Genomic DNA, 12,214 nt, shown 5'->3' on the forward strand with positions numbered 1-12,214 from the left:
CGTAAGAGTCATTTTTTCCTGTGAAAGATTCATAGTTTCTTTATTGGCCATAAAACCTAGTATTTCCTAGCACTGCCTGAAATAAAGGGTAAAATAGCACGGGTATGCGAGTTAACTATTGCAGGTATGAGAGTGCTACCTCCTGCGGGAGTACGTTCAGCTTCAGCCCCTGCAGCCGTCTCCCTGCCCGCAGGAGCCCAGCCGTAGCCACTGCCTCCTGTGGGGTGACCTTCCAGCCGTCCCCTCTGCAGAGCAGCAGTTCCCTTCCCCGCAGAGGGTCACAGCAGACTGCTGCCCTCGAAGTGAGGTACTGCTGATGCATGGCTCCTCCCAACCCAGCAGACTCGAGCAAGTTTTTGATTGTGTGCAGCAGCGGCTGAGCGCTGCCAGACAGACGGCGTGGTGGAAGGACCTGCTGCGACATCCCACTGACATCCGAGACTGGATCCCCCTTCCAGCCCACCCGGCACTGGGCTCAGCTAGAGCTCTTACTGCTTCCTGATTTTAACATGAATTGTGCCAGCTAGGGAAATTCCTATATGCTCTCTCTTTTTAAACTCAATTCCTCTTACTGTCTTTAAAACAGCCCAAGTCACTTCAGTGAATGACCTCTGCAGGACCCTAGGTATCCCTGAAGGTCCATGGTCAAGCAGAGGTCACACCGCCAGTAAGAAGATTGCTCCCTGGGTATCCCACCAAACCCACTTTTGTAGGGCATAATCCCTGGCCGCTCCTTGTAGTTCCAGGTGTGCTCACCTGCATGTTCTCCTCTTCCTGATAGACATGCTAGGAAAATGTCAAGAGAGCAAAAGTTTGTTGTATCAACTGACGTTTTATTGCTGAAAGCCCAGCTCTGGAGAGGAAATGAAATAAAATATGGTTTGGTTTCTGTTAGCATCACTTTGAGGGACCTTCCCTTACAGTGTCTTCACAAGACAGTCAGGGCTTCAGTGGAAGGATCTAGTAAGACAGCAAAGCTGACAGGACCACTGGACTATGACAAATATTTGTAATAAATACTAATGACCACCTGGGCTGTGACAAATCCTGCATCTGACACTTAGAGAGCACTTTACAGACTGTTAGAAGTTGCTGCAATTGTTATTTATGTTTCCAAATACTTCTTGAAGACAAGAAGACACAACCCAAAAAAAAGGGTGTTTATTGAGAAAACTCAGTGTTTGAGTGGTCTAAAATGCTATTTTCTGCCTGCAAGGAAGCCAGATCTGAAAGAGAAAAGTGAGGAATTCTGTTCTTGGAGAAGGACGGATCTTCAGGTATGGAAGACAGGGCTTGCTGACCTCAGTATGATTTATAATTCTTTGGTTGCAAGGGTTGCTCCCTTACTGTGGCTACTAGTGACTGTGCAGAAAAGGCATTTAGATTTCCCTTTGTTACGTACAGTACCAGATATTGGGGTCACTGAGGCCTTCGAATGAGAAACTGCAATATTACATAGAAGACCCTGTTCCAAAGAATCACCAAACACTAACAAAATATGGTAAGCAGAAGTATCACGCTGTGCTGTGCATACTAGTAAGCTTTCATCTTAAGGATAGTCTCAAGTAAACAAAAACGGGAAGGGACCTCATCTCAACAAATGCAAGAGCATTAATACGTCCCTGTTGGTGTTCATAGGAAGGACTCAGTTCTTTTACCAAAAAATTACAAACCAGCTCAGTTACCCAATATGATGCTCATAACAGCTCATACCTGGGCAACAAGCAGGTGACATCTGTGAGGGCTGAACTTCTCTTGTCCCCTGCTAGGGAGGAGCCTGGAAACCAGGGGCATGTGTCCACAGTATTGGCTTCTAGTGGGACACTGCTGCATTTTACTGTCTCTTGCTGCTGAGATCCAGCCTCTTCTTCCTGAACCTCTGCTTTCTGAAGTTATTTGATTAAGTGATTCTTAGCCTTCAGCCATCCTGTCTCTCTGTGGAGCACAGTTAGGTAGTGTGAGCCTTCAGGTCTCTTAGATGGCAAACAAAGTGATTTAACATAAAAGTTTAAATCTCATGGATTTGGATGCTGTAACCAATGATATTTGAGTGTTTAGGCCTTGCAACATTGTGCTGTGATAAGAAGGAAAAAAAAATTCTAAAAAGCTTTCTCGTCAGTAATTTCCATAAAGCCATGCAACAGAGCAGAAGGTAGGATTTGCACCTAGAGCTTTGCCTTGGCTGACTTGCCTTAGCACCTGGAATTTTTCTCTGCAAGTCTTGTCTGTCAAGATCAGGGTGCTTGATGTGCTGCTTGTCACAAGGGTGACCAAATGCACTGCCTCTACCAACTATCACTTGGGGGAAACACACTCTCAACAGCAGAAAGCTGTGTGGATCAGAAAAGAAAGGGAAACACTAATGAATAAATGGAAGCGTGGGCAAGGCAGTCTGTAACATTGATAATAGCTGGGAGAAATGGCTGAGTTAGCCCAGCAGGAAAAGTCAAAATGCATCAGAGAAACAGGTATAGTTCCTCTTTACGGGACCACCTCATACTCATGAATGGAAATCAGCTGGTGCTAAGGCAACATTAGCGGAAACCGAAGAGTCCTCCACGATGCAAGGCTACAGTAGCAGCGGGTTCAGTTCCTGCTGCCCCTCAGACAACTGAATTAATGGAGGGAGCAAGAGTAATGCTGTGGAGTAGGAGCTTTGTAATTCAGTCAGACCAGCAGCCACAGCAAGGGGCTGTATCCTTTTCCAAAACCACTGGTGTTACAGATGCTACATACTCTATCTTAGAAATGTCTCAAGTGCAAGGTCATGTGGAGCAAGAGTTTTAGGAATTTTGCTCAGATAGCATTAAAATATTATAGCAGGCCCTGATTTAGGCATAAATTGATTAGAAAGTACTTAAGTCTCCTTTTTATCTTCTGGAGCAAAAAGCAATACCAGTACTCAAGGTTGGGCTCATGCTGAACGATAAGACAGGACTGGCATGGTAGAGTGGCACTCTACTAAAAACTAAGATACTTCAAAAACAATGTTTAATTATTTATAATCCCTGGGTTTAGGAACTTGCCTTGCTCATAGCTAGGAAGAGACGGTCAGAATGACTACTGCTGCCAACTGCAAGTGAGCATGAGCATCTTTGGTCACACCTAAGAAATAGAGTAGGAGCCAGCTGACAAGAGGTTTGACACTGAGGAGTCTTGACTCATGTACATATTCAGGCTGGAAAACAAGGGGCCTGTTTTTCTGCTGCTGCACTGGCTGTTTGCAGTACTGAGTAAAATGGTATTTCCAGGCAGGTTTGGTGTGCAAGAAAAGAGTAAACAGAGAACTGTTTGCCTAAACAGAGGCATAATTATTCAAGCCACTCCTCAAGGTTCATTTGACTTTTCTGCCCCAGCAGTTATTTCTACCCACACTCTCCACATCTGAGAGAAATCCGTTTGGTTTACCCAACTCCATTTGTAAAGAAAAAAATACAGGAGAAGCCCACATAAGCAAGGCTGAAAAGCAGCAAAAGACATCTGAGCGAACTTTGGAAAGGTAACTCCAGAGTCAACAATGAATTTGCATCTCAAATGGATATCGAATACATTGCTTTTACAAATGACAAAGTACTTGTGGTGGCTTATGGTACAATGTATGCCATAATTTAAAGAGGTCTACAACAATATAAGGTGATGCAAACGAAGTTATGCATACTGGAGAAATCAAAAGTCCTAGGTGTGTAAATGCATAGTAATCATCATATATTCAGTTTAAAAATGAAGCAGCATATATACTTTGTTTTGAAGTATTTTTATGTTTCAGTTCCTAAGCTCTGAAATTTCAGAAAGCCACTTATCAGAAAGATAATTAAATCTTTGACACCATGTCAAGTATTAGGCATTACTGAGAGAGAAGAATGTGATTTATTGCTGAAAAATTGAAACAAAATGGAACACATGCAGGGACTGTAAGTGTGTTTCCAAGGGTTATTCTATTTTGAAATAGAATAGAGAGGCTGGGATAGTCTAATTTTAGGGTCTCTCTCATACAGTAAGTGCACATGGCTACATTTAAATTTTTTTTCTCAGTTTTGCCTGGAAATTCAAGTTTGGCTGTACATCTCCATTTGAGCCATCCAAGGAAGAGAGAGGAAAAAAAATCAGGCAAGAAACTTAAAACTACAGTGAATGTTTTATTCCCATCCCTAACACTTAATCCCCCTTTGTTCGACGATCCAGAACCACTGCTGCAAAAACTCTTGCACATGGGGTGAAACACTCCGGATGTCTGCAAGGGCTACAGCCGCGGTTTAACACCGGCAACCTTCGGGAAAGCTACGTCTGATTTGAAAGTCCCGGCCGCGCTTTTTACCTCGGGAGTCCCCCCCAACGGACCGAGCCCAGGCAAACATGGAGTAGCTGTTGTCCTTTCACCCGGGAATATTAAACCCCCTTGCCCGCCCGCCCGCCCGCCCTGCCTTCACCCCGCTCTGCCCGGGGGGGGGCACACCTCCAGCCTTTCCCGACCTCCCCCCCGGGGGCTAGAGAGAGCCCGGCTGCCCTTACCTGCGCCGCCCCGCTCCCTCGCAGCCTCTTCCTCCGCCTTCCCTCGCCCCCTCCGAGCGCTTTCTCTGCCGGCCCGGGCGAGCCCCGCGGCCGCGGGACCCTCCAGCTGCGGCCGCCGGGGGATGCGCCGCCGCCGCCCCAGATGTTCGCGCCGCCGCCGCCCCAGATGTTCGCGCCGCCGCCGCCCCAGATGTTCGCGCCGCGCGCGCGGGCGCCCCAGCTGTTCCCCCGGCGGCCCCGCCGGGGGGCGGGCGCTTTCCTCCCCGCCTGGCCGGGGAGGACTCCACGGCAGAGCTAAAGAGAAGGGGCTCGGGGAAAGCGAGGTTTCCGCGGGATCCGGCGCTGCCCGGTGCCCCCCGACCCCCCGCCCCGGTTCTGCCCCTCTTTCCAGGAAAAGCAGCCGGGAGCGGGCAGGGCTGGCGGCGGGGGTCACGGCCGGAGGTAGCGGCTCCCACCAGCCCCGGCCGGCTAGGAAAAGTAGAGAGACTTTCTGACACACAAGCCCTCCTTTGATCGCTGCGTCTAACAGAGGCTTTTTATTCCACACACCGCCCCCCCCACCCCCCCGCTTGGTTTTCTCCACGAAAATGAGCACCCGTGGCTGTAGTTCCTGTAATTTTGCAGGAATGTATGGCAGAGCCCTGAATCCAAAAGAAGAATGTCTAAAAATAAAATTGAAGGGATGAAGCCGCAGTTCTATTTGCAAACGTCGTGCTGTAGTAAACGGTGTTAGTGACATTACTGAATCACTCACAGTACCATGAAAGGCATCTTACACTGCACCACCTCTGTTACGTTAGCCAGCAGAGAAAACCAACGAAATCCTCAAACCTTACATAGGGAAAAATCCGCTTTTGAGGTCTTTGCCAGGAAGTTGTGATAATCAGGTTTTGAAGCTCTGTTTAAACTACACCAGAAGCCTCCCTGACCCTTTCCACCGTTGTCAGCATCAAGCTCTTGTGTTGCCAGCCTCCCCTGGGGCTGTCGGAATAGCCAAGCCGAGGTGCAACTCTCCCCACCAGCTAGTTATAACTCGGACTAATTTCTGAGACACACCACCACCCCCACCACCCCCTCACCCCCACCCCCAAGTCCCCTAATTTAAGATTTCTGCTTTTCAGGATCCAAAATCTTTTTGCTTTGGGAAATTTGTGGATTAAATCAACTCCATGTGAAGATGAAAACTTAGATCAACAGCGCATTTCTGTTTGACACCTTTTCACCCTCGGTTATCTTCTCATAGAGCTCTGTTCATGCCTGTCTCTTTAGTATAAAGTGACACTTTCACTATCACATAAATAGTACTCCAGCAAATACACTTCAGCATCTGGCAAGCAGATGCCTTTGCAGGTTGGGTGATGTAATGAGTACAGAGAAAAAAGCAATTAATATTTTCCAGAAGGACCACCTCTCTGTAAACTGTTTCAGAAGTCCAGCTTCTGTGGCAGCTGCTCCCTTTTCCTGCTCTGAGTGACCTCTTTTGCAATTTTTTTTAGACAGCAGAATGCATCTCACGTAATGGCATTAATTCCTACCTAATGGATATCCTTCTGTTGCAGAAGTTTTCAGTTAGACTGAGTTAAAGCAGTCAATGAAACTGATAATTGTGATTACCTCATCTCTTTACCATTGGTTTGATGTGTTTGTCTTGGCAGTAAAGCAAGAATCACTTCCTGGGATTCCTCAATTCCACCCATACTTAAGATGACTTAAAAGTGATTCTAAGTAATAATTAGTGTCTCCAATGTCAAAAACTCCAATTAGCATCCTGGAAACCCTGCAGGGATTGTGCACTTCTGTGACAACCATTGCAGCATGCATTAAAGTAACCACAGAGAAGTGCGTGCATAGAATATTCTATAAAACTGTTAGGGACTACAGAAACAACAAAGCATCCTTTGCAATTTTTTACCAAAGGTCAACAAGAGGCCAAGAGCACTGTTACATTCAGTCAAGTTCAGACCTTTCTTCATTTGCATCTTATTCTTTTTACCTTATTCCAAAGTCAGGAAATTAATTCACCGTACCCGTTCCAAACTTAGGGTACGTGCCTGACACAGGCAGGCAACTGAGCCCTTCTCTAGCTGGAGGAATAGAGCATCCACCTGGCTCTGAAAGGGCTACGTGTGCTTCCCAAACCCTGGTTGGTCAGAGGAGACAAGAAATTAAATAACACTTGTCTTGCTTGCTGGGACAATGTATTCTGAGAATTAATACAAACAAGGGCAAATACCTTAAAGAAAATTTAAATGTGTAAAAATTAAGTAAAAGAAGTGAAAAATACTTGCTCAGATCACAGCTGTTTTCCTGCCTGTTCAAGATTGCTTTCTACAATACAATTGTAAAACACAGTTAAAATTACTAATAGATCCAGTTTACCGGTTTGTAACTAATAACATATTGGATCTATTCCCCTTCTCTTCCTGCTCAATGTGTCCATCAGCAAAAGAACAATTGTCTTTAGATGTTTAATGTCGTAGTGAGTGTTAGGTCTGTGCTATGAATGATTCTGGACAACCATTCAATACTTGAATGGCATGGGTTTGATGTGATTAACCTTGCTTTTGCTCTATGGTAAAATGACCGTGTAATCATACCGTGTATCCTCTCTGACTCAGTAAGAACAACCTAACAAGTAACTGCAGATAAAAACTGTGGTTTCTAAAATAGAAAAGCAAGAATTTCTGAACAATACAGGCCAGGTGCATAATTTATGTCTGCCCATCCGACAAACTTCTTATTTCCATATGCCCTTGTGTCCTCCTGGTTTTGCCTGGAAAATTCGTTCATAATTGGGAATCTCCATTCTCGCTGGAGTCAAAATAAATAGCAGAAAAAATGACAAAAGTCATTAAGGAACACACTTTAAATAAATGTCCACGGGGCTTGAGTCCCTAAGACGCTTGCAAAGGAGACTTTTTATAGGCACTTGTTTGGTTGTTCACTGCTGATATTGAGCATTGCACCTGAAGCAAGTCAAAAAAACATTTCTTCATGGCTAAGCCTAAATGCTGTGAGACGATTTGCAAGTAGTGCTTGAACCGCTTTTCACAGGAGTTACCTAAATGAAACATCGCAAGGCCAAACGTCTGTGGCTCCAAGCCCCACAGGTCTATTACACTGCATTTAATACGGCGCCTAGTTCTTTTACTTCATCAGAGTTATCATAGGTATCAGGCGCTTACATCAACCATATCTCTGTACTTCACCATTTGCCTGCAGTCACACATCTATGCCTTGACCCAGATACTCATGAGCATGTTATAGACAAATCAGAGTTATACAAGTTTTAGGATTACTGTAACATCTGCAGTTTGGCCCAGAAGGTGAGCGGTAGCACTTGGAGGCAGGTGAGCTCCTTTCAGCCTAGTCACCTGGGGTAACAGTACCTTTAGCAAACGGTGGAAGCAGATGCCGCCGTAACCTTCTCTCTGAGATGTTTCCACAGGGCTCTCGCAGCCGCGCTCTGTGCCTTTGGCCTTTGCTGCTCTTACCCTGGCTGGCCGCATTCCTGCCAGCCTGCTTCCTGAGAAGGCCACCTGGCCTCCAGCATGGTTATAGAGTAGGGATGTGCAAGATCGTGGCCCTGCACAGTCAGGGGATGAAGCTAACTGTGGACCTCCTGAGCCTAGTCCAGTCCAACAGGACAGATTCATGATGTGTCGGTGCAAAATCTGAAGTGAAACGTCTATCTGCTCCCTTGGACACTTTGAGTCTAAGATGTGCTGTTTGTAGGTAGGTATCTCTAGCACCACATCTAATTTATAGCTGATGAAATGTAGCATATAAGTGTACCTGACACTGATAAAATAATTGGTCTCCAGGGTGTCCGGAAAGTTAAACGAATAATTCTGGCCTTGCAAAGTTTATGCAACAGTTGAAAAAAGAGCAAATACATGCATTGGCTGTGCCTTGAGGAAAAGCAAACATTGACATTCTGTTTTCAATATAACTTGTAACAAGAAAAATAAATAAAAAGTGAATTTCAATACAAAGACCCATCTTACGACAGTCCAATTTTTGGAGTGCTAGCAGGGATATTTGCTCTCGGATGGATTTAGAAGATACGGGTTTACATCTGTAATGTTTAAAAATGCTTCTAGGTCTAATTCTGCCATCAGTAAAAAATGTATTTACATTATACATGGCACTTAAAAATTATTAATGTTCATAATTACTAATTATGATGTTGTTATTTGAAGTTCTTTTCATTTTTTTACGAGTAGCCTGTGTAAGAAACTCTCAAGAAACATATTTTTTTTCAAGTTTGTATCCTTGCTGTGCATTAATCAGCAATTTGTCAAGCTGACTTCTAGCATATAAAAATGTATCCCCCCTGAAGAAAGTCTTTCATCTAGAAGAACACACAAAAAGAACCACAGAGAGAAATAGTCGAAAGAACTCCTCTTCCCCCTATCTGCATTAAGAGAGGAACAGCAATGACTGTAGTTGCAATACCTGAAATAGTCTATAATTCATGGGTAATTGGCTATGTTTCAAGTTGATTAGAGTTCTTTGAACTAATCTAGCAATTTGGCATGGGGAATCCAGTGCAATAAAGCCAGAAATGCCAAGCGTATTAACGGTAAGAATTTTCTCCTCAGACTTCTCCATTTCTGTAAAATGCTGATTCAGAACAGAGAAATCTGGGAAAAGCAGAAGCACCAGGAGAAAGTCGTTAGCAGGGCCCGAATATTTTTCTTCTCAGAGTATCAGTATCTGAAATGAATATACGCCTTGACACTGAGAGCTGTGCAGGTGAGGTCTTCTACAGCACAAGCATGTATAAAAATGATGATCCCTGTCCCCACGTTGCAGATTAAGAATCTTTGCTTATCCTTTCCTTGTCCTGTATCAGCTGAATGAGAACAAAGATGATTTTTAAGGCTGCAGATGCCACCACAGAAGTTTGAAATGTGGAATGACATTTCTGTTTACTACGCTTCAGCTCATGAAGAAAATTTTGAATTAGAAAGTAAGAGATTACTCACCTGGGGAAAATTAAGTGCACTAACCTGGCTTTTTTTGGTGGAGAATGGTCAGCAACAGCTTAGTCGAACAATGTCTACAACAGTGTAACTTCTTAATAGTGTCAGGCAGTGGAGAGCTTGTCTGGTGTACTCACTTGGGGTCAAATACCAAGCCACGTCCTAGTTTATCAGTTGTTGCAGAAGTTGGGACGTGGAAATATAAAGCAGAGGGCTGTGGGAAAACAAGGGATAATCTGCCAGCTGAGGAAAGAAACGGCGGCTGCAAAAACTAGAAACTCTCCCTGCCTCTGTCAGGTTCGTTGGTTGTTTCTTGATGAGTTACCTGCACATCTGTGTTTGGCTGATGGTTTCTTATTTTGGGGCACCTGGTAGGAGACATCTAGGTTATAGATTATAGAAGCACCAAGCACTCAGGACAGCAAATGAAATCTTCTGGAGCAGTTAGTTAAAACATAAATATAAAGTGCTCTGAACAAACATCAGGGCCAATCGAATATGAAAAAAGGTGTAACAAATCATAATAAAAAGTTCCCAGTTCCCTGGAAATAGTATCTCCTCGCCTTTAGTGCACGCTGTGATGATAATCATGTTTGCAAAACATTCAGAGGCTGCAGGCAAGCTACCGCAGAAAACCTCATGAAGAAGCTGGCAGCTCTGAATTCAGCACACTGTCTGGGTTGTGCAGTAATAAATGGGGCTCCTAGTCGCACACTTAGTCCAGGAAATGTAGAGACCAGCTTCATTCCCAGACACTGTCCTGCGTTTATACTAAACGAGGCGCTAGTCCTGTGGGAAAAATAGTATGCAGTCAAACGATTAAATCATGTCACATAATACACATTGCGTGGGGGGGGGCGGGAGGGGGGAAGGGAAGAGGGGGCTGAACTACACTTCCAGAGGCAGTGACTGGATTTGTGCAGCTTTTGAGAGTTTGACTTTGTAAACCTGATGGTGTTCTTTCAACTTTTTTTATGATGCAATTTTGTCTTCCTCATTGTTTTGTTAATTTTTGTTCTCTCTGTCTCTCTCTGACTCACTTGCTGCGTTCAGCACGTACCTCGGGTGAGTCAGGACAGAGGGCTAGCCAGGGCAGGACATCAGGGTGAACAACCCTCTGGATGGAGACACGAGGCAGAAAGAACAGGACGGGAAAATTGGCCAGTCGAGCAGTGATGTGAAAAGCACTAGCTGTAGCCCAGCCTAGGGAGAGAGAGGGAAAAATGCTTTTTTCAGGGGAAGAGGGAAAGCGAGAGCAGGAGCACAGCTGTGGGAGGTGAGCGTGGAGGGACAGGGAGGTCGGAAAGCCCCTGTGGCTGCATGGGCATTGCCTCCTGCGATCGTTTTCCCTCGGCTTTCCTGCAACATGGCAGGTAATGTCCTCCTGCTTGCTGTACAGAGCAGGGATGCGCGGCTGTTGGTGGTACCGGTCTTCATCCCATGGGACACCAGGGCCAGGAAAGCTCTGGTGCAAAAAAGCTCCCCCCATACACACATTTTTCACACACATGAAGGAGAAAGAACAGTAATAAGGAAGGAGCCCATCCAAGCATCACGGAAGACTCTGTGTCCAGGTGCAATATCCCCTGGAGACAAACGCTTTCCCATCAGTCACTGTCCTCCCAACCAGCTCCTCGCAGGCATGGCCACATATCGCGTCTCGCCACGAACTGGATCCTTTGGTCTCCTGCCTGGCTGTCGCTTAGCGAACCTTTGCCCTCCCAAAGCACCTTAATTTACAGCACCCCCACCCCAGGTCCTTGCCATCAACCCAAAACACTTCTCGCAAACCAGCTCCATCCCAAAGGTGGCTCTGGGATCTCTCCATCACACTCCTCCCCAGGGACGCCCTAATCGGGAGATGCAGAGGTATGAACAACTAATTGTCAGCACATGTCAGTATATATATTATATATATAATGTTATTTGGTACCTTGGTGAACAGGCATAATAAAAATGAAATAACCAAGTAATTTAGTAAGCCAGTGATTGGTGTAAAAGGGAAAGAGGGTGATTTCTGATCCTGGGTCTCCTGCCAAAGTTCCCAGCCAGAATATCCTCTTTCAACTGAAAAAGAAAGGGGAAAAAAAAAAATCTACTATCAGCTTTGTTTGGACATTGCTGTGACTTACTTTGCTTGTTTTAAGAAATTCTGTTGTTACACCTCCTTTTTGTTTCTGAACAAATGTATTTCTTTATTTGACAGAATATAGAAACTGATCTTGACAACATGTCCATTTGTGCTTCATTTCACAACCATGAGTAATCCCCCTGCAATTAGCATATTTGTATGTATTCGAAGAATGAAGTTCAATATGGCTTTATGTCTCCAGATTTCCTCAGAAATAATAAGGATAGGCTGAGGACTGTAACTCACATCAACTGTGCAAACAAGCTGAGTGGTTTAAGACTCCCTGCTGCTCCCCAGCCACTCTCCTATGAAGACAGGCTGAGAGAGTTGGGGTTGTTCAGCCTGGAGAAGAGAAGGCTCCAGGGACACCTTATAGCAGCTTTCAGCACCTAAAGGGGGCCTACAAGAAAGCTGGAGAGGGAGTTTTTACAAGGGCAGGTAGTGATAGGACAAGGGGTAATGGCTTTAAACTGAAAGAGGGTAGATTTAGATTAGATACAAGGAAGAAATTCTTCACTGTGAGAGTGGTGAGACACTGGAACAGGTTGCCCAGAGAAGCTGTGGATACCCCATCCCTGGAAATGTT

At 45.1% G+C, this 12,214-nt stretch overlaps 1 protein-coding gene across 2 annotated transcripts in view; it reads right to left on the reverse strand.

Moving 5' to 3' along the window:
* Positions 1-9,621, reverse strand: part of TMEM45A (transmembrane protein 45A) — a 28,130-nt gene extending 18,509 nt beyond the window's left edge. The window contains exon 1 of one of the 2 annotated variants that reach the window (XM_052794934.1): positions 9,525-9,621. The gene's annotated coding sequence lies outside the window, so the exon portion shown is untranslated. Of the gene's footprint in view, positions 1-4,509; positions 4,658-9,524 lie in introns of those variants that run through there. The other variant, XM_052794933.1, reaches the window with a different exon arrangement.
* Positions 9,622-12,214: the final 2,593 nt, after the last annotated feature.

This window comes from Harpia harpyja, chromosome 8 (assembly GCF_026419915.1).
Source record: "Harpia harpyja isolate bHarHar1 chromosome 8, bHarHar1 primary haplotype, whole genome shotgun sequence".
Lineage (NCBI taxonomy): Eukaryota > Metazoa > Chordata > Aves > Accipitriformes > Accipitridae > Harpia > Harpia harpyja.